The sequence below is a fragment of the Nerophis ophidion genome, linkage group LG15 (genome assembly GCF_033978795.1).
Source record: "Nerophis ophidion isolate RoL-2023_Sa linkage group LG15, RoL_Noph_v1.0, whole genome shotgun sequence".
In the NCBI taxonomy this organism is placed as follows: domain Eukaryota; kingdom Metazoa; phylum Chordata; class Actinopteri; order Syngnathiformes; family Syngnathidae; genus Nerophis; species Nerophis ophidion.
The window spans coordinates 23,124,309-23,147,638 of NC_084625.1; the positions used below are offsets into that span (position 1 = coordinate 23,124,309).

Consider the following 23,330-nt stretch of genomic DNA (forward strand, 5'->3'; position numbering starts at 1 on the left):
AGCTTTTTTGTTATTGTGGTCAAAACATACAACGAAAAATCTAATGTGAAAACAGTTCAGTTCAGTTTCAGTTTATTTCGAACACGCATACAATACAATGTTATGCATCACACAGTTCCAGTCGTTTCATTACAGCACATCCGAAAAGGAGTCGGAAGAAGAAGAGTTTATTTACTCCTACCCCTTTTTCATACCATAACAATTTTATCCAATTTCCTTGTTCTCTGTAACAGAAGAGTGAACAGATAAATAATAAATAAATGATGTACCATAGTAAACATACAATTATTAAATACATAAATGTAATCTTTGTCTCAATAAAAAAAAGGGGAGGGGGGTTCAAGATGTTCATCATAATTCTTGTTCTGTGTACTTTGTGAACAATTGTAGTTTGAACAGTCTCTTAAACTGAATCATATCAGTGCTTTGTTTGATTTCTTTGGTTAATCCGTACCATAATTGAATTCCGCATATTGATATACTAAAAGTTTTAAGTGTTGTTATCGTTTTTGTAACACAGTTACTGATAGAAGCGCACATTTGTAGTTGTTTCCCATATTTCTACACAATAACTCGGATATGGTAACACTAACAAACAGTAAAGAATATGAAGGGATTTTTGGTCTAGAACTTGTTTGCTTTATTCATTGTTGAATCTGTTTCTTGCTACTTTATGTTGTATATTTTTTACATGAGATTTCCAATTCATTTTATCATCTATTATTACACGCAAAAATGTGTTTTCTTTTACCTTTCAATATTTACTCCATCTATTTGTATTTGTGTTTGATTTTCTCTTTTACTGTTACCAAATAGCATTATTTTAGTCCTACGGAGATTCAAAGATAGTGTTTTTGTTAAACCATCTTTTTACTTTTTTAATTTATTCTAGTATTATTTGTATTAGCTTCTTTGTGTTCTCTCCTGAATAAAATGCTGTTGTGTCATCTGCAAATAATACTAACTTTAAGTCCTTTGTAACTTTACAAATGTCATTTATATAGAGATTGAACAATTTTGGTCTGAGTGTTGGTCCCTGAGGTACACTAGAAGATATTTTTAGCTCTGTGGAAGTGTGTTCGCCTATCTTCACGTATTGCTTCCTGTTGGTTAAGTAACAGAAGAATAGACAGAGAATAAAATATGCGGAAATAGAGGAAACACAAACCCTATTGAATGGATTTGAATGACGTCAGGTCCGGCTCACGTCCGGTCCATTAAATATGCGTTGTGGTCGAGCAGCATCTGTTCTAAATGGGTACTAGGTGCCATTTCCATCCATTTTCTACCACTTGTCCCTTACGGGGTCGCGGGGGGTGCTGGAGCCTGTCCCACCCGAATGCAGCTGATAGAGGCTCCAGCACCCCCCACTACCCCAAAAGGGACAAGCGGTAGGAAATAGATGGATGAAAAATGGAATTTATATTACTAGTCTTCAATTCGAATATCACAAAATTCCATAGTTTTTTTTTTTTTTTTTTAACAAAAAGTAGCATTTTTAAAGTAGTATCGGTTAAAATGTTTTCGATACCCATCCCTCCTGCAGTGATGAACTGTGGTTTGTCACACTTAGCAGAGAGTAATGTTTGCCGCATTTTGTGACACCTAACGACATCATTATAGTGCATAGGACGAAGTTAAGACAGTTGAGGGTAACATGCTGCTTCCTCCTCATTCTACTCCACCACCTCCTCCAGCTGGCCTGGAGATAGAGGACCTGTCGGCCAAGGAGGAGAGAATGGGAACAAGGAAGAAGCAGGCTGATAGTAAATGATATTGAGTGATATGCAAACTGCCGCTGATGATTTGAATTTAGATAGCAGTGAGTGTGCGCGTGTGTGTGTGTGTGTGTGTGTGTGTGTGTGTGTGTGTGTGTGTAGGGGTGACACATGGTGTTGGTGCATTTTGTTTACATGCCTCGCAAAGTGCGGGAAAACAGACTGTGCGGGGGAAGATGATGAGGATGTCGGAGGATGGGCATGAAGGGTTGCTCAGATGTGTGTGTGTGTGTTAAGTCACACTGATCCTTGCCTTTGCTTTTGTTTACCTTCATTTTTTTGGAGAGCCTTCATAGAGGAAGCCGGACGGGTGTGTTGAGTTCAACAGGCACTCGTCCTCCACGATTTATATTGAATTGAATTGAATTGAAATATTTATTTCAAACCTGCACAGTACAACTAAACACAGTTTTTGTTTTTTTTACATGTTGGCAAAGATATTTATGCAAGGCTTGAAAAAGGGTTGGATGAAGCAGCTGCTTATAATAGCCCAACCCCTCTCGCTCATTCCACATTTGACATAAACAATATAATACAAAAACAATACTCTATAAACAAAACAAGAAAAACTCCTGTACACTAACAATACCATGAGACAAGACAAGACAAGACAAAACACACATGCACACACACACACACACACACACACGGGCCCAAACACTCTCCGACCATACACCTCTCTTCCATCGCTCTGTGCTGAGGGCATCACTCTCATTCCTCATCGTACTTCTTCAGTACTTCTTTTTTAAACAGTGTTTTAAATTGAATCATGCTAGAACACGTTTTTAACTCGTCCCCTAAGTTGTTCCACAGACCGACTCCACGCACTGAAATGCACATTGATTTTAAAGTGGTTCTAAATTTAGGCAAATATAGTTTGTTGTTTCCTCTTAAACTGTAACTATGGTGATCATCTCTGTCATGGAATAGGTTCTGTATATTGGATGGTAGAGAGTTTTGGGAAGCTCTAAACATAATTTGAGCAGTTTTATAATTGATCACATCGTTCAGTTAAGTTGCTTTAAGTTCATAAATAGTGGATTTGAATGATGTCCGTAGTGAACATTGGAAACAATCCTGATGGCCTTTTTCTGCAGAGTGACTAAAGGTTGTAGATGTGATTTATAACAATTTCCTCAGACTTCAACACAATAGGTTAAATATGACATGATAAATGAATGATATAATAACAGCAGAGCATTGGTGTTCAATAAATGACATGATCTCCTCATCATTCCAATACATTTAGCAACTTTTTTCCTCAGGTAACTTATATGAGGCTTCCATAAGATATTTTCATCTATTACTACTCCTAAGAAAGAATTTTGATGAACATATTCTATTGGTGTATCATCAATAACAATCCTGTTCGGTATATTACTTTTGCGATTGCTAAAGAGCATTATTTTGGTCTTCTTTAAATTCAAAGACAATTTATATTAACACAGTTTCCTCAGAGAGGGTTTCTCTTGCTGTGTGGGTGTGTATGTGAATGTGTAAGTGTGTGCAAACGTGTAACAGTTGTATGCACAAGGACTGTCGAGAAGTCAAGTCACCCTTAAACTGCTCTTTTAGGAGGGATTGTTTTCAAAATATACACCTAAAGAAGTTTCTTAAAGGTCTCCTATTATGCAAAATGTGACTTTTTAATGATGTTCTAACAGTAATTTGGATACCTAGAGCCTGTTTACAAGCACCAAACTGGGGAAAAATCTATCTCTTGTAGGGCTGGACGATATGGCCTTTTTTTAATCTTTCGATATTATTAGCCCATATCGCGATACACGATATAAATCTCAATATTTTGCCTAAGCCTAGAATTAACACTTGATGCATATATTCACAGCAGTATGATGATTCCATGTGTCTATGCTCATTTTAAACTTTCATGTAGAGAGGGAAATCACTACTAAGTCAATTGACCAGAACTGTATTTATTAAACAGTTATTAAGCAGTGGCACAAACATTCATGTCATTTCAAAACAGAAACATTGTCAGAGACATTTTAAAACAAGCTATTAGTGCATTTTTGTGCAAGATGTCACGAAGATGACATATCAAAACAACACTAAATTAAAGTGCAGTTTTTGCACAGAACGCCACTACAATAGTTCAAAACAAACAAAGCACACTTTTGTGCATGATTTTGTGGCATATGGCATATGGGTATATTGACATGCGGAGTAAAAACTCTTCATTCTCTAGCGGGTGACAATTCAAATGATGCTACTTATTAGCAGTAAAGCTACTTTTGGTAGCAACGCTTTAGCATCACACTTGACAAATTACGGTTATTTGTTCGACATATTCCCGCTTGAAGCCAAACCACCGCCAGACGATGGATGTTTTTCTTCGGGAAATAATTATTCCTTCATTTGTTACCAGATTCGCACCTTCTTTCTCTCGTATTATCGCTAGCATCACAGCTAACGTTACCCATGCTTTTACCTCTCTGCTCCGCGAGGGCGTATACGTATGTGACGTATGACGTGACAGTATGTGACATGTGTAAGAAGGTGCGCTTGTCTGTGAGAAGGAGAGACAACAGAGTGAGAAGAGCCTGCAGTGTAATGCCCGCAGCTAAAAGCAACTGCCTGAGAACGTATACTCGAATATCACGATATAGTCATTTTCTATAACGCACAGACAAACCCGCGATATATATTGCATACATCGATATATCGCCCAGCCCTAATCTCTTGTATTTTAACTCTCATGGACGAGGCACCCAAACGATTGCCTTTTTCCCAGGTTTTTATGACGTCATGAAGGACAACCCACCTTCCTCATGGGCAAGACCCCCTGTGACCCGCTCCAAAGTCTTCGCTACACATCTTAAAGCCTGGAGCTCAGCCAACATTCCGTCAACTACAGACAAGGGAGCTGTGAGTTTGATTATTTTGTTGTTCAGCAAATGAGGTTTCTGCAAAATAATGAGTATAACGTTAGCATTGTAATTATGCTACTGTTGCTTACATTTGTGTTGTCCTCCTTAATGTTACATTGTGTATAGGGATGTTCCAATCAGTATTTTATGCTGCCGTTTACGATACTGATTTTCCCTTCAGTGAAACTGGCTGATACGGATCATATGTTTTAACTGCACATTTTTCTAAATAATTATGGTGAGTGTTGTTAACAGTGTAACAATATCAGCACAATATTCAAACAAGTCCCTTATGTTTCATTACATCCATAAATTGATAAGATTTTTCCAGTTCCGATTACACTTTCAAATATGCGGAATGATACGGTTCTTTATTGGTTCTCCCATTGATTATTTTGAAACAAAAAACAAAAAGGTGGATTAGCATTATTTTTGTTTGGTTAATGCACAATACAAAGGTCCTGGGTTCGATCCCCGTGCTCGGGGTCTCTCTGTATGGAGTTTGCATGTTCACCCCGTGACTGCGTGGGTTCCCTCCAGGAACCCTGGCTTCCTCCCACCTCCAAAAACATGAACCTGGGGATAGGTTGACTGACAATACTAAATTGGCCCTAGTGTGCGAATGTGAGTGTGAATTTTGTCTGTCTGTGTTGGCCCTGTGATGAGGTGGCGACTTGTCCAGGGTGTACACCACCTTACGCCCAAATGCAGCTGAGACAGGCTCCAGCATCCCCTGCAACCCCAATAGGGACATGCGTTAGGAAATGCTACTGTTGCTTACATTTGTGTTGTCCTCCTTAATGTTACATTGTATATAGGGATGTTCCGATCAGTATTTTATGCTGCCGTTTAAGATACTGATTTTCCATCAGTGAAACTGGCCGATACGGATCATATGTTTTAACTTTACATTTTCTAATTAATTATAGTGAGTGTTGTTAACAGTGTAACAATATCAGCACAATATTCAAACAAGTGCCTTATTGTCTTTTATTACATCCATAAATTGACAAGATTTTTCCGGTTCCGATTACACTTTCAAATATGCGGAATGTTACGGTTCTTTATTGGTTCTCCCATTGATTATTTTGAAAAAACAAACAAAAAGGTGGATTAGCATTATTCTTGTTTGGTTAGTGCACAATACAAAGGTGCTGGGTTCAATCCCCGGGCTCGGGGTCTCTCTCTATGGAGTTTGCATGTTCACCCCGTGACTGCGTGGGTTCCCTCCGGGTACCCCGGCTTCCTCTCACCTCCAAAGACATGCACCTGAGGATAGGTTGATTGGCAACACTAATTTGGCCCTAGTATGTGAATGTGAGTGTGAATGTTGTCTGTCTATCTGTGTTGGCCCTGTGATGAGGTGGCGACTTGTCCAGGGTGTAAAAACCTTCCGCCCAAATGCATCTGAGTAAGGCTCTAGCACCCCCCCGCAGACCCAATAGGGACAAGCGTTAGAAAATAAATGGTATAAACGGATAGTTTACAGGTAACACAACCTTACGAAGCCTACAGTGAAGTTTTAAGAGGCACCTACAATGCATAGAAAAAGATACCCTTTTAAAAAAAAAAAAAAAAAAGATAAATGGGTTGTACTTGTATAGCGCTTTTCTACCTTCAAGGTACTCAAAGCGCTTTGACACTACTTCCACATTTACCCATTCACACACACATTCACACACTGATGGCAGGAGCTGCCATGCAAGGCGCTAACCAGCACCCATCAAGAGCAAGGGTGAGGTGTCTTGCTCAGGACACAATGGACGTGACGAGGTTGGTACTAGGTGGGGATTGAACCAGGGACCCTTGGGTTGCGCACGGCAACTCTTCCACTGCGCCACGCCATATATATATATATATATATATATATATATATATATATATATAAACATTCTTCTGTAGAATTCAACGAAATAAATCATGTGCAAATTACAAAAGAATATAAAATTTAGTATCATGTGATATAAACTCATTACATGCAACGTGAGATATGTCAATCCTTTATTGGTTATAATTGTATGGCTTACAGTTAATAAAAACCCTGAATTGAAAATCTCAGAAAATGTTGGGTTTCGAAAACTGTAAGCCATGATCATCAAAATTATAATAATAGTTTCATGTTTTATCATTAAATGGACTTTTGCACCATATTCTTTTTTTCTTTAGTTTAACTTGGACAATGGAAATGACTGAGTGAAAATCTGGTGTAAGGAAAACATACAAATGTTCTCTGACTACAATTGAACCTTCACCCACCAAAAAAGGAGCATCTTTGTGGAAAATGGGTGCAAGCTTTTGTCCTCAAACTTAGTAGCTGCTCGGTCACATTCGACTAGCGGTAGACATGAACTGGAGCTTGTACTGCCTGCCTTGGAGCCAGTCAGATTCGGTCTCTCTCATGCTCATCTAAATGAGAAGGCATTTATTTTAATTTAACAAATCAAACTCAAATGAAATCAAACTTTATTTATAAAGCCCTTTTCATACATAATAGAAATGCAACGCAAAGTTCTTCACACATTTAAAAACAATACCCTAATAACCTCGATGCCCCATTATCCCACACACACAGACACACAAATACCAAACACAAACAGACACACACCCACACATACACACTTATGCAACTATATCAACCAATGAATGCATGGCTGAGTACAGAGGAGATATGTGGTTAAACACTATCACAGGAGCCATCTGCACCAGGAGGGCATCAGACCTTGGCCACCAGGACACCGACACAAAGTGCCCCGACAGCACAGCCGATAACCCCTGAAACAGATGGCTCCCTCTGATGAATGCTGGAAAGAAAAAATAATAAAACTTGCAAGTTGGTAAAAACCATGAGTAGAGATAAAGGATAAAATACAAGTAAGACATATGAAAATAAAAAAAATTAAAAAAATTAATAAATTGAAAATATATAATAAATAAATAGAACTAAATAAAATATTGTACAACTATAAGGATAAAAAGTAAAGTACAAATTACTTCAACCAAACTGATAAATATTAGGTAAAAGCCAAAACAAAAAGGTGGGTCTTAAGCCTGCTCTTAAAAACATGAACATTCTCCACAGCCCTGAGGTCCACCGGAAAACTGTTCCATAGCTGAGGGCCATAATGGTGGAAAAATGCCATCCCTGGACTTTGTGTCCTGATTTTTTTGGAATAATTAGGAGATGAGTGCCATTTTAAGTGTGTTTTAACTGTCTTAATTTCAGCATACAGAAAATAGGACAATCTAAAGTTGAACAAGAAAGAAGCCTTTAAATATTTGGTAAAATCTAGATGAAATGGGAATATTACAAGAATGATTTTTTTTAGATTGTCACTACGGCATGAATGGAATGGTTCACAACCTAGATTAGTTAATGCTCCCCCCATTTGTTTATCCTCCAAGAAACGGGAAGTGGCATGCTAACTAACAAACACACATACACTCCACAATTGCTTTTATTTTACATTTTGTTCATAATTTAGCCATGGTGGAAGTCTGTAGAAAAGCAATTGTTCATCCAATTTTTATATTTTGAAAGTTTCATTTTATTTACTGTTTAAATGTGTCAGAATGATTGCTGGGAATAATGTAACTTAAACGTTAGAATCAGGTGTGGCCTAAAACTATATTTTCACACTTGTTTGTGCTATACCATTTAATTTTTAGTCTGTTTTATGCCCCTAAATATAGTTTTGAACTCCAAAATGAACTGTAACCCAATAAACATGCTTTTAAATACAAAGCATGAATAGATAGTTTATTTTACTTGGGTCAAAAGTTTCCCCATTGTTACCTGCAAATTCATCAGGCTGTTATCAGGGCTGCTATAAAACCATTTAACATTCACGTGTTTAATGGAGATGCTCCTGCTGATGACTTAACACTCAGGCGAGTTTTATTCCAGTTACTTCCTGTCTTCATTGAACATTTTGTTAGTTTTATGGTATTTAGCCTGAGGGTGTATGTACTTTCTCCTGTATTTGTCTGCATAGTATTGCAGTCAAGTAAGTAGTTCATCTGTCACTAATAATCCACTTGTTTGTGGAAAAATGTCTTAATGGATATTTCATTTGTGCTGAAATATGTCTTTAATAGAGATGACCTCATTCCAGCTTGGCATTCATAGCTCATTTACTCCGACATATTTTGTTCACTGCTTCTTACCAATATTTGCTTCACCCTCCTTCTGGAGGCGTCCATTTTCTTTCATTACACCCTGCTACGTCTTTATGGCAGCATAAAGACAATGACATGTCAGTGTGTCGGCCCTTGTCGAAGCTCTCACTTCCTCTCCCCCCAGCCCTCCTACCTTGTACCTTCCTTACAGCCCACGTCTATAAAATGCTAATTTGCCACTCAGTTGTCTCTGTGTTTTGTCTTTGGCAGCTAAGTGCAGGCCCGAGCTAAGACCAGCGACATCTGCTCTACCATGATCTAAATATGAAAAAAAAATGGTTGGCATCACCTCATTCGAGCTTTACTTTCGTCTTTACTTGTGTTTCCCCCTGCAGGGATTGGAATACAGACTACAAACACTAGCCAGCATAGTCCTATACTGTTGTCTACTTTTTTACTGCCGTCTGCTTCGAATCACATTGTGAGCGTAGAAAAAGTAATTTAAAAAGCACCTTTTTATAAAGTCAGACCTTAATGATGGATGCTTCCTGTTTTGGCTAATTAACCTGCTAATGTGTGGCACCTACAGTGTGTACCGTTTTGCTAAATGTCTTGTTTGTTGTGTGATGGTCTTGAAATTGTTTTTATGTCTGTCTGAGTGGCGGGACAGAAAGTGGTAAAATAAACTGTTATGCTCCCATAGAACCTGGGGGATTGCCCATAAACCTCTAACTGCCTCTTATCCTCTTTGGGGGACATTCATGGGACACTTTCTTAATAACTCAATTACTTTTTTGACTAACCTCGTACAATCTTATAGGTGTTAGCTTTCCTAATAGGGCTGCACGATTCATCGACATTGTATCGACATTAAAATTTTAATTAGTGCAATAAATAACTGCAAAAACCTCTGTCTCGGGGGGTTCTTTGCCATCACCAGCATTTGAGTGACAGCCATGTCGATCAATCAGAATTGTTGAGCCTCTAGGAGAAAGATATCTCACTCTGTGCATTGCTCTCATCACCACAGCACATTTATTTAACAGTAGAATTAACTGAACACAGTAAGCCCTCTTTTCAATCATTCACAATCTTTGTTTCGGTTGTGGTAGTGGTGCGCCAGATTCACAAACACAGAAACCGGAGACAGTCTACCTACTCGTGACTCGCCAATGAGAAGTGTCGCAAAGTAGCAAAAAAATTGGAGAAAGAAAATGTAATTTTAAAGCCAAATGTCACAATGTGAGAATATTTAAGCTTCAAATTGGATCAAAAATACACACCCATAAACACGGATGAACAAGCAAGAATGCAATGATTACAACAAAAACACAACATCCGATGTCGATTTTCCAACTGTGGAAAATGCTTTAAGATGTTCAATATTTAATATGAAAATGTTTCAATTGTTCTTTGAGTGCAATCAGAAAAACCCAGTGTGTTTAAAGCCATTTAATTTTAATTCCAACTTTCTAGAATTGTTCTTTGAGTAAAATAAAAAAGTTATGTTTAATGTAACATAAGATTTTCTTTTAAAATGAAGACAATAATGACTTTTTATGTAGTCCTCTTTTATATTGAAAAGTATCGATATACATTTTGGTACCGGGACAACCCTAAGGCATAAAAGAAAATTGTTCACTGTTTTGCATGTTTCAACCGCTAGACCTCCGATATAATGTGACAATTTTCTGGGGACATAGGGTATTTTTTGTCAATATGTTGGTGGAGAAGACGCCCAGGTGGAGTTTGGTTGGCCCTGGCCGAAAGGATTTAAGCATGATAGCAGTTATTGTGTCCTGGTTTAAGACGTAAGAATGCTACTATGTAGTAACAGGGCTGAGCTTAGTTGTCCTCTTCTTCTGTGTTTCCATTGCTGCGCTTGCATTGATTCTGCTTTGTGTAGAAACTGTACTTTATATTTTTTGTCTTTTTATATCTGAAATGGTTTTGAATATCTGAAATGGTTTTGATGTCTTTGGTTCAAAACCTCTCAATGATATTTAGGCATCTGGAAACAGTTGTTTCGTTCCTCATGCTTGAGTAAAAACCTTACATTCCATGGAAACCTGCGGAGAGTTCCGATAGCTTTCCAGTTTTGCACAACGTCTCAGAATCCGGAGTTGATCATCACGCAAACTATTCTTCGGATCTGATGTATCATTCTGATCTGCCGTATCATTCTGGTTTTCCTCAATAAACATTGTACGACTACCGCAAGAGCCCGAGTGCTAGCATAACTCATGAGTACATTTTGTTTTTACAATTTCATAGAGGTTTCCGGCATTCCTCTCCAGGGTACCAGATTTCTCCTTATTAGCCACATGCAACAAAGTTAAAAGTCAGTCTTGCATTGAACATTCACGGTGGGGAGAAATGCGGGGTTTCCGCTTACAGATTTGTTATTCCGAGGGATGTTATTTTGTATTGTGTTGTGTGTGGTGAAACAATGCTTTAAAAGTTGTTGTTAATGTCTACTTATTCACCAGAAACTAATCAGTATTGACATCTGTCGCATTTGGAGTTCCCCATTCCCACCCGGCCAGTGTGTTGTGATGTTTTGTTTTGCTCCTCCTTGCTTTCTTTAACTCTTCCAAGGTACTGACTGTTTTAAATTGGTCCTGCTGCAGTCTGTCTGGGCCTTTTTTCCCTAGCCACACCAAGCAGATCCCTTGTGTGCGCTTGTCTGGCTTTTCACAACCAGTTGGGGAGCTCCTTTAATTTACGAGTCATTTCCTTAAGAAAACATGCTGTCTCAACAGGTCCAAATCTAATGATACCTTTGATAACTGCAGGAGGTTAATGCCAATTAGAGTGACTACTAAGACTATGAATAAAATGGCGCAGTCAAGTACACATAATTACTTCTTAATGTCAAACTGAAGAATATAAGACAACGCCTCTTTTTCAGACTCTTTTCAAAGGAGAAATACAATTTGGGTCAATGTGGTACAAAGCCCAATTGAGGCTGACTATTAAGTTAAAGTACGCAATGTGATTGTCACACGCACACTAGGTGTGGCAAAATTGTTCTCTGCCTTTGACCCATCACCCTTGATCACCCCCTGGGAGGTGAGGGGAGCAGTGAGCAGCACGGGAATCATTTTTGGTGAATCAACCCCCCAATTCCAACCCTTGATGCTGAGTGCCAAACAAGGAGGTAATGGGTCTCATTATTATAGTTTTTGGTATGACTCGGCCGGGGTTTGAACTCACAACCTACCGATCACAGGGCAGACACTCTAACCACTATGCAGTTGTTAGGTAATTAATCATTGGATAGATATACAGTCACGGTGTATTCCTTTTTGATACAGTAAGGGAAAAAAATACAAAACCGAGAATTGATTACAAACACATTAGGGGTATAACGATTGAATAATTTTTTGTTAAAAAGGGGGCGGATAAATATAAGAAGATTATTATTCCATCTGCTCCTTTCTGATCATGGAAATGTATAAGAAACAAAAAAAACAATGAAAGTCTCAATTGTACGTGGCTTATATATATATATGCATTTTCATGAAAGGAATAAAAATAAATGATGATGATGATGATGATTGATCGATATATATATTGATGGATCGATTTATAGTTCAAGTATAATCAATGTGTGCCTGGCAAGTTTGCCTTCCGATAGATAGTATATATTGGATTTAAGAACGGCCAGACGTTATATGAAGTTTAGCAATTTTAATGAAAGGGACAGTAAACGTTAAAGGGGAACATTATCACCAGACCTATGTAAGCGTCAATATATACCTTGATGTTGCAGAAGAAAGACTATATATTTTTTTAACCAATTTTCCGAACTCTAAATGGGTGTATTTTGGCAAATTAAACGCCTTTCTATTTATTGCTCTCGGAGCAATGACGTCAGAACGTGACGTCACCTAGGTCAGTGGTCCCCAACCACCGGGCAGCGGCTCGATTGGTACCGGGCCGCAGAATAATTTTTTATTAATTTTAATTATTTTTTATTAAAAAAAAATTATATATATATGTTTTTTTTTTAATTAAAACAACATAAAAAACACAAGATACACTTACAATTAGTGCGCCCACCAAAAAAACCTCCCTTTTTCATGACAAAAACCTCCCTTTTTAATGACAAAGGGAAAGAAATAAAAAAGAAAAAATCCCCCTGAATCCTAGCTAATGTCGGTTTATCTTGCTGTGCTATCCGTATTGGCATCACTGGATGACGTCACAGGAAAATGGACGGTGGCTTCATAGTTAACGAAAATCAGGCAATTTAAAGCTTTTTTTTTTTAGGGATATTCTTGGATTGGTTAAAATTTTGAAAAAAAAAATAAGCCACTGGGAACTGATTTATATTGGTTTTAACCCTTCTGAAATTGTTGATAATGTTCCCTTTTAAGTCTATCTGCCTGTCAGTGGCATCATCAAAACAAAAATGACTGATACCTACAGTATGGACAATATCAATAAGTACAACACAGCACGATTGTAAAAGCCAAAACAAATAAAAACAACACAGCACAATAATATAAAGCCACAACTAAATTTTTAACCTCAAAGTATGAAAAGTACAAAATGGAAGTGACGGATCCGTAAATTTGCGACAGACCAGCTTGCGACAGAAGTGTAATAAACACTCCCAGTATATATAATATAGAAAGTAAAATAAGTTATTTTTTGACTTAAAGAGTGCTCACCTTTGGCTTATATTTTCAACTTCGTTCATTAAACCCTTGGCCATTTGGTCCGTGTGCCTCTGAAACTTGACCTCGGGCACTTCCATTATGTCTTTATGATGATCTGTGTTTATTAAAATGAGAGTAGTAGCAGGTCAAACCACTTCTCGTTTAATCTGAAAATATTTAGCTGCACTTATTTTCTCAGGTAAATCTTATGTGAATTCAGCCTGGCGAGATGTTGTTTTGCCTTTTTTTTGGGATATTAGAGGTTAACTGCACTTTTTTTTGTAATTTTGCCTGTCAATCACAATCATTATGAAAGACATGACGATGGATGTATTCTTTTAATGTATTCTAAATGGTAAATAAATGCGATCAAAACGCCGCTTGGATTAGAGCTTATTCGAGCCGCTGATTCTGCCTATAAAGCTCCTTAAAAACATCCAAATACCTACATTAAGTTTGTATCTACATGATGTGAGTATATATGTAATGTAGTAACAGGCATATTTATAATATTTTATATTTAAATATCTTGCTCATTTGAAGTATCACGACATCCACTTCTTTTTTTAAACATCACAGATTTTTACTGACTGCAGACTTTATGAGAGCCAACAAACGTAATAAAACATGATTTACTGGACAAGGTCTGCTGTCATTAAGATGCTGACTGCTAAGATGCTAATATATTTCCATTTCGATAAATGATTCATAATTCACTCGTCGAAAAGGGAGGTGGAGCCAAGCGTCTTTTCGTGGCGTTCTTGCCACTTACGGATTGCTCTCAAAGAGGACCAACTCGGCGGAATACGTCTTTGTCCTTCCACTATCTAGGTGAGAGGCATGATTTATGATCTACAAATAAAGTTTGGCGAGCAATGAAATGAGGAAGCAGTTGATCATGTCAACATACGCACACAAGCTCGTGATCACAGTGCAGCTATAGTTTGTCTGGTTTGGTTAACCAAGTCCCTTAATGTAAATTGAGTATTGTTGACACTTTGTGGATGGTTATTTTATTGGTTTTATGGGCAGAATATAGGACAGTTGGCTCCGCTGTAAGCAGACTTTTATTTACAAGTTAGAATGCATCAAAAAAATGTATTGTCATGTCTTTCATAATGATTGGTAACAATAGGCAAAACATTTTAAGAAAAGTGCAGTCCTCTTTCGATATCAGGTAAATCTGTTACAATAATGATTACTGTACTTTTAGTTACAATGTCTTGAATGTTGAAAATAAGTGCAGAAAATGTTTCCTCTTGTTATTTCAACCTAAAGTGTTGGTTGCATTTTATTTAAATATGATGAGAAAGCATTTTGCCTTCTTGTTTGTATCATAATTAATTTATATTCCATTCCTTTACAATAAATAACTGGACATGTATATAGATTCAGCTGCAGTGTCCAGTATCCACTATTTATTTCACAGTCACTGGTTGAATTGTGCCTACTAAAAGTTACTAAATCAATTTTAACTCACTGAATCATTTGGGATTAACCACAAATTCCGTAATCTGATTGAATCGTTAAAACAAATCGTTACACCCCTAAAATACATGGTACAAACGGAAATTTGATATTTACTGCAATATTTCATGCCGAGAAAATGTTGGCGGTGAAGTTGATTCAGGCATTCCCAGAATACGTCAAGATTCATCTTTTCCTTTGGGAAGCATATATTTGCTGGATGGTTGATCTACTGGTTCATAGCTGGAAGTATTTTTATAACATTGTAATTACCGTTACCACTACAGTACATTCTCATGGGAAAACCTTTGGAAGAATACGAGACCTCCAACTTTGCAGGTCTTACTGTACTTTATCTCAAGCATCCATGTCAACAATGTCAACATGTTAAATTTTCTTTCAGCCTTAAACATTTATTGGGCAGTTTAGTGTGGTTCTTTTTTTGCCACAGGGTCCTAATAAATACAGGACGATAACATTTTTTTATTAGACACCAAACCACGGCTGTGACTCATGGCTGCATTAAAGCCTTGTAATGGCTAATGATGTAGGTAATGATGGACTTCACTTGTTACCCATCTCTCTCTCCGTGGTCTTGATTGTTTTTCATCATAAATCAGTTTTTCAGAGGCTCTTTTATACAAACCAAACAGAGTACCTGAAATTCTGTTTTCGACAATACAGCTAACAAACTGATGGAAAATGTTCTTCAATTCTGTCAAAGCTGCCCTAAACCGCCAGTGATGACAACCAAGAAATCACAATAACGAGCGTATAAGGAAGGACGGTTCCAGATTATCCCCTCAGTTTTCAAATGAGATGTTTCACCGCATTAATCCAGATGTCTCTGCAGTGTTTTTAATAGACCAGCCATACTGTCGTTAAAGATTGGGGAAAATTGACTTTTCAGATGACAGGAGAGTAGTTTCCAGTTTACGTAGTCGTACTCCCATTGCGCAGGCTTTTTGTTCTTCTACTGCGGTCTTTTAACAAACCTGCCATGACAGCTGTTTAGTCACTGATGATGCTTGTGACTCTTGTCTTTTAGTTTACAGCCTTGACTCCTGCTGGGAATACTCCTGTGGTTTCATCATGTCACCTTTCACTCCCTTTCAATGTCACAGTTCAATAAATTCAGTGTATATTTTTCACTGTGCAGTTATTACTGGAGGAGCCCCCCTCCTTTCTTTTCAAACGCTTTACTGACAAACCACAAGAAAAGTGGTGTTAAAAGTTTGCAGCGCTGCGTAAAGACAACAGCACTCGCTCGCTCATAAAGCCGCCCACAAAGGCCTTGAAAGTATTATTGCGGCAATCTCCAAGTTCCCTGCAAAATGGTCATCGCCATTCTTTATTTCACTGGGACCCACGGACTGACTTGTTCTGTCAAACCTCTGACAGGCCTTACGGAAAAGTGTGGTCCAGATGTCACAGCAATGCTATTGTCATGTACCGATGTATAAAACTCAGAAAAGCAAAATGTTGCCTTACACAACTAATTGAGGGGAATAGACCCTATTACATACATTATTGTGAAATGTTGGAGATCATTCTGACTTTCATCCAAAATGGTAAAACAACAAACTAATTTCAAGCCATATGGTGCAGTGGCATGTCAATAAGCAGTCAAACCATATTTGGGTTAGCTGCTGTCTCCCCATTGTCGCCATTTACTGCCAGTTTTTTCGTCAGCCTCGGTAAGAAAGCTTCATGTTAACAAAGTTTGTCTTTTCCTGTATAACAAACTTTGCTAGACAATATTTTGTTCCACAAATTATTTCAGCATTCTTTTAACACCAAATTGAGTCAATTAAGCTCAAATTGCTCATTCGGTTTGTAGCCGAAATATTCCCTCACAGGGACTGTTGGCTTTGTAATAATTTGTTTTTCTTCTCAATTTTTTCCTACTTTTGCAATGCTTCTCACTAGCAAGCCGCGACAAGCGAGGCTCAGTCCGCACATCCTGTGTGCGTGTGTGTGTGTGTGTGTGCGTGTGTGTGTGTGTGTGTGTGTGTGTGTGTGTGTGTGTGTGTGTGTGTGTGTGTGTGTGTAAGCTAGCGTTGCCCCTACACACAAAGACAAATATTGTTTATCACTGTGTTCATTAAATTCTGTTATTGAACAAACACACTCAGGTGCTGAGAACAATGCACAGAGTGAACTACAAAACCCGTTTCCATATGAGTTGGGGAATTGTGTTAGATGTAAATATAAACAGAATACAATGATTTGCAAATCATTTTCAACCCATATTCAGTTGAATATGCTACAAAGACAACGTATTTAATGTTCAAACTGATAAACTTTTTTTTTTTGCAAATAATCATTAACTTTAGAATTTGATGCCAGCAACACGTGACAAAGAAGTTGGGAAAGGTGACAATAAATACTGATAAAGTTGAGGAATGCTCATCAAACACTTATATGGAACATCCCACAGGTGTGCAGGCTAATTGGGAACAGGTGGGTGCCATGATTGGGTATAAAAGCAGCTTCCATGAAATGCTAAGTAATTCACAAACAAGGATGGGGTGAGTGTCACCACTTTATAAGCAAATTGTCGAACAGTTTTAGAACAACATTTCTCAACGAGCTATTGCAAGGAATTTAGGGATTTTACCATCTACGGTTCGTAAAATCATCAAAAAATTCAGAGAATCTGGAGAAATCACTGCACGTAGACAATGATATTATGGACTTTTGATCCCTCAGGCAGTACTGCATCAACAACCGACATCAGTGTGTAATGGATATGACCACATGGGCTCAGGAACACTTCATAAAACCACTGTCAGTAACTACAGTTGGTCCCTACATCTGTAAGTGCAAGTTAAAACTCTACTATGCAAAGCGAAAGCCATTTATCAACTGCACCAAGGAACGCCGCCGAGCTCATCTAAGATGGACTGATGCAAAGTGGAAAAGTGTTCTGTGGTCTGACTAGTCCACATTTCAAATTATATTTGGAAACTGTGGACGTGGTGTCCTCCAGAACAAAGAGGAAAAATAACCGTCTGGATTGTTATAGGCGAAAAGTTCAAAAGCCAGCATCTGTGATGGTATGGGGGTGTACTAGTGCCCAAGGCATGTGTAACTTACACATCTGTGAAGGCACTATTAATGCTGAAAGGTACATACAGGTTTTGGAGCAATATATGCTGCCATCCAAGCAACGTTATCATGTACGTCCCTGCTTATTTCAGCAAAACAATGCCAAGCCACGTGTTACAACAACGTGGCTTCGTAGTAAAAGAGTGCGGGTAGTTTCCTGGCCTGCCTGCAGTCCAGACATGTCTCCCATCGAAAATGTGTGGCGCATTATGAAGCGTAAAATACGACAGCGGAGACCCCAGACCGTTGAACGACTAAAGCTCTACATAAAACAAGAAAGAATTCCACTATCAAAGCTTCAACAATTAGTTTCCTCAGTTCCCAAACGTTTATTGAGTGTTGTTAAAAGAAAATGTGATGTAACACATTAGTGGACATGCCCTTTCCTAACTACTTTGGCACGTGTTGCAGCAATGAAATTCTAAATTAATTATTATTTGGAGAAAAAAAATAAAGTTTATGAGTTTGAACATCAAATATCTTGTCTTTGTAGTGCATTCAATTGAATATGGGTTGAAAAGGATTTGCAAATCATTCTATTCCGTTTATTTTTACATCTAACACAATTTCCCAACTCATATGGAAACGGGGTTTGTAAACAGATTCTAAAAAGAACATGCTGTCTCTTTCAGGGACTACGGATAAAGCCTTTCGTTTATTGTATGACATTGCAGTACATATCCCAGCTGCTATTCTCCCGTGCCAACCACTAAATTGAGTATTAGTTTGAAAAAGGAACCATTTGTCCAATGGCTGGAGGAAATAGTTTACATTTTCTCATAAATTTCTAGTAATGGGCGATTAACGACTGACCACCAGATACTAATTCACCCAGAGGAATCTACGACAAGATGGAAAGAGGCAAGTTTTGTTTATCCGAACAATACCGGCTTTCTTAATGCCTCGTATTCACTCACCCCACCCCCCCACCAATTCGCTCACACTTCCTAACTGAAATATTTCTGTCTTTGATGGGAGGGAGATGGATGTCGTTTTTGGACATTTTGCACTTCAGCTGAGGCCCATAGGCCCCTTCTTTTTCAGTAACAAGCAGAACAAGGTTGCTACTTGTCCTAGAATCTCTGTGTCGTAAATCACTGGGTATGCTGGACTTACAAATTAGAAATTCCGCGCGCAGTAGTTTAGTTAGTGTTTGGAATAGAGATGTTGAGAGTAAACTTCCAGTCACGTTTCCTAGCTAAATACTCAAAATACTCTTAACTCTTCTACTCCTGTACCGTTGCACACAAAAGTGTGAAAATGTGTTAAAACATTCACCCCTATTGTTTTATCTGTGGTATTATTTTTCTGACAAACGCACCACACATTGGCACTGTTTTTTTACACTAAAATTGGGACCGACTGTCTCTCACTCTACAAAACACCTATTGTAACAAATTTGGAACATACTTTTAGCGAATTCACAAGCTCTTGTGTGCAAGATTTGAGCAAAGTTAGTTGAAAAACATTGCTGACCTCATGCAAAATGTTGTTTTAGGAATACCTATTTAAAGGCAGTCTGATAGTTTATATATCAATGATGAAATATTAACATTGCAAAACATGCCAATACGGCCGGTTTAGTTTACTAAATTGCAATTTTAAATTTCCCGCGGAGTTTCTTGTTGAAAACGTCGCGGAATGATGACGCGTGCGCGTGACGTCACGGACTATCAGGAAATATTACCGCAGCACCACTTACGGCTAAAAGTCATCTCTTTTCATCGCGCAATTTCACAGTATTCTGGACATTTGTGTTGCTGAATCTTTTGCAATTTGTTCAATTAATAATGGAGAAGTCAAAGTAGAAAGATGGAGTTGGGAAGCTTTAGCCTTTAGCCACACAAACACACGGTGATTCCTTGTTTAAAATTCCCGGAGGTGAAGCTTTACTATGGATCAGAGCGGTCAAGCAAACATGGTTCCCAACCACTTGTCAACCGGCAGGTTTCGGTGAGAAAATTGTGTTAAAAAGTCGCCTCTTACCAGAGATCTGTGGAGTCTGCGCCGTCCTTGTATCTGCCGTTACTTCCCTCAGACACTGGCCTCAAGACACCCGTGGACACACCCCTCCGACTATCAGGTACTATTTAATCTCACTAAAACAGTAGCAACACAATAGAAAGATAAGGGATTTCCCAGAATTATCGTAGTAAATGTGTCTAAAAACATCTAAATCTGTCCCAATGATATCGCGTTTTTTTTTTCTTTTTCTAGTCCTTCGTTATCAATATCATCATCCACAAATCTTTCATCCTCGCTCAAATTAATGGGGTCCGAATAGCTCTTGCTGCTGGAGACTCCCATTATAAACAATGTGAGGACGTGAGGAGCCCTCACCCTTGTGACGTCATCGTCTGCGACTTCCAGTAAAGGCAGGGCTTTTTTATCAGCACCAAAAGTTGCGAACTCTATTGTCGATGTTCTCTACTAAATCCTTAAAAGCAAAAATATGGCAATATCGCGAAATGATCAAGTATGACACATAGAATGGACCTGCTATCCCCGTTTAAATAAGAAAATCTAATTTCAGCAGGCCTTTAATTCGCCATAATTCACTGATAATTTGTCCAGTAAAACCTTTGTGGATATCTGTATTTCACAAATGCCAGCTTTTATATTGAAGCATTTTGACCAAAACCAATAGGGGGCGCCACAAATGACACATTTGGACAGCCAATTTATAGCTGTCTTCCAATTCTAAAACATCAATGTCTTCCCTTGATTTAGAATTTGTGACTAAAAGTCTTGGTCATAAAATATATTTAAGCGTTACAAATGAGTCAATAAACATGGGACGCCACAAACTGCCTTTAGACACAGATGACAGGTCTGTCGGCTTAACGATGTGATGGGAATATTATCTCCCACTGCAATGACGTGGCGATAGGGAGTTTGATGAATGGTCCGAGGGAGACGCAGTGAGCAGATGGTATTCTAATCTCATGTTTTTCAGTGAGCGCCGCATCTGTGAGGCTTGTGTTTCTAGTAGCTGTCATTAGAACACATCCAAACCATTCTTACCAACTGGAGACAAGTCTTCGGCTTCTACTGGTGGCTTGTCTATTCAGTGCATCCCGCAGAGCAGTGGTTCCATACTTGTTGGAGCATCAGGTGGAAGATCTGTCAAATTGTACCTTTTTGGCTGACAGTCTTCTCCTTAGAAGGGACTGTTTAAGTCACTTAATTGGTTTGTTTACCCAAGAAGTTTAGTTCAGTTGAGAGTTCTATCTGCAAATAAACAGTGTCCTAACCAGGCTCCACTGTTCCTCACCTCCCTTGATTCAAGTTGCACCTCCCAGATGGTTCCTTAACCTTTGGCTCCCATTCAGGTCAGCTCCAGCAGAGCCAGGTAACACGAGCCAACCATCCTACCTAAATGCATCCATAGAAAGCCAGACATATGAGTTTAATGTCTTCTGGTGCCACGTGTAACCCTGCGAGCTATGATGGAGGAGTAGCCTTAAGTGAAACCTGTTATCTGTCAAATCTGCTGAAATAAATTTTGCTTTGCACTTCGGATTACCAAGCATCTCATATGGACTGAAAGAAATTAGGAGGAAACAGTTTTCTTGTAAGCATTGAATCTTTTTTCTATATAAATCACAGCTATTCAAATAAATGTAACAAAATGCTGTTAAAAAGTTATCTAAATGACAGCAGTGTCAAAAACAGCAAGTCAAAGATCCGTTATAGAATTGAAATGATCTGCTTTTCAAGCCGTATTGCAAAACAACTTCTCAAAGATCCAGTCTAAGAAAGGAGAACTCTGCTGTTTTTGAAGCCCTCTTGCAAAATATAACGAATATCCTATAGAAGCAGGAATAAACTGCTGTTTTAAAAACTAAATTAATATAAATCAATCAACTAAATCAATATAATAGGCACCAGCGCCCCCATAGCGAATGAGTGGTAGGAAATGGATGGATGTGAAATCGGCACGTTGTGTAAATCATAAATAAAAACAGAATACAATGATTTGCTAATTATTTTCAACCTACCGTATTTCCTTGAATTGCCGCCGGGGCGCTAATTAATTTAAAACCTCTTCTCACTCCTGCGCTTACCAAAGGCATGCGGTAAAAGTAAGCATGCACTAATTATTTTAAAACATATTCTCACTCCGGCACTTACCAAAGGTATGCAGTAAAAATTTGAGTGTGATGTAAGCTTGGACCTTAAATCCTACTGAATACAGCTGAATCTTCTTCCCTTTATGCGATTACAAATTACCGGTATTTAAATCAGCTTCCTCCATTTTGAAAATTATGACAGGTGAAGTGTCACTCGTGACGTCACGAGTTTGACCAGGCAGTAATACTAAGCATGCGCTAATTATTTTGGGAAGCGAGTTTGACCCGGCAGTAATTCAAGGCATGCGCATACTATATGCCCTGCGGCAATTCAAGGAAATACGGTATATTCATTTGAATAGACTGCAAAGACAAGATACTTAATTTTCAAACTGGAAACTTTATTTTTTGCAAATATTAGCTCATTTGGAATTTGATGCCTGCAACATGTTTCAAAAAAGCTGACACATGTGGCAAAAAAGACTGAGAAAGTTAAGGAATGCTCATCAAACACCCTTTTGGAACATCCCACAGGTGAACAGCATAATTGGGAACAGGTGGGTGCCATGATTGGATATACAAGCAGCTTCCAAGAAATACTTAGTCATTCACAAACAAGGATAGGGCAAGGTTCACCACTTTATGAACAAATGCGTGAGCAAATTGTTAAAGAACATTTCTCAATCAGCAATTGCAAAGAATTTAGAGATTTCACCATCTACGGTCCGTAATATCATCAAAAGGTTCAGAGAATCTGGAGAAATCAATGCACGTAAGCAGCAAGGCTAAAAACCAACATTGAAAGCCCGTAACCTTCGATTCCTCAGGTGGTTCTGCATCAAAAAACGAAATCAGTGTGTAAAGGATTTTACCACATGGGCTCAGGAACACTTAAGAAAACCACTGTCAGTAACTACAGTTTGTCACTATACCTGTAGGTGCAAATCAAAACGCTACTGTTCAAAGCGAAAGCCATTTTATCAACAACACCCAGAAACGCCGCCGGCTCTGCTGGGCCCAAGCTCATCTAAGATGGACTGATGCAATGTGTAAAAGATTTCTGTTGTCTAATGTGTCCACATTTTAAAAGGTTTTTGGAAACTGTGGACGTGGTGTCTTCCGGAACAAAGAGGAAAATAACCATCCGGATTGTTATAGGCTCAAAGTTCAAAAGCCACCCTCTGTGATGGTATGGGGGTGTATTAGAGCCCAAGGCATGTGTAACTTACA

The 23,330-nt window shown here is 38.3% G+C and overlaps 1 protein-coding gene across 7 annotated transcripts in view; it reads left to right on the forward strand.

The window, feature by feature from the left end:
* The window catches only part of sulf1 (sulfatase 1), a 161,087-nt gene that overhangs the window by 16,291 nt on the left and 121,466 nt on the right, over positions 1 to 23,330 (forward strand). For 6 of the 7 annotated variants that reach the window (XM_061921856.1, XM_061921855.1, XM_061921858.1 and 3 more), the window contains exon 2: positions 4,531 to 4,664. The exons of the other annotated variant lie outside the window; for it this stretch is intronic. The gene's annotated coding sequence lies outside the window, so the exon portion shown is untranslated. The remainder of the gene's footprint in view (positions 1 to 4,530; positions 4,665 to 23,330) is intronic. 7 annotated transcript variants of the gene reach the window in all.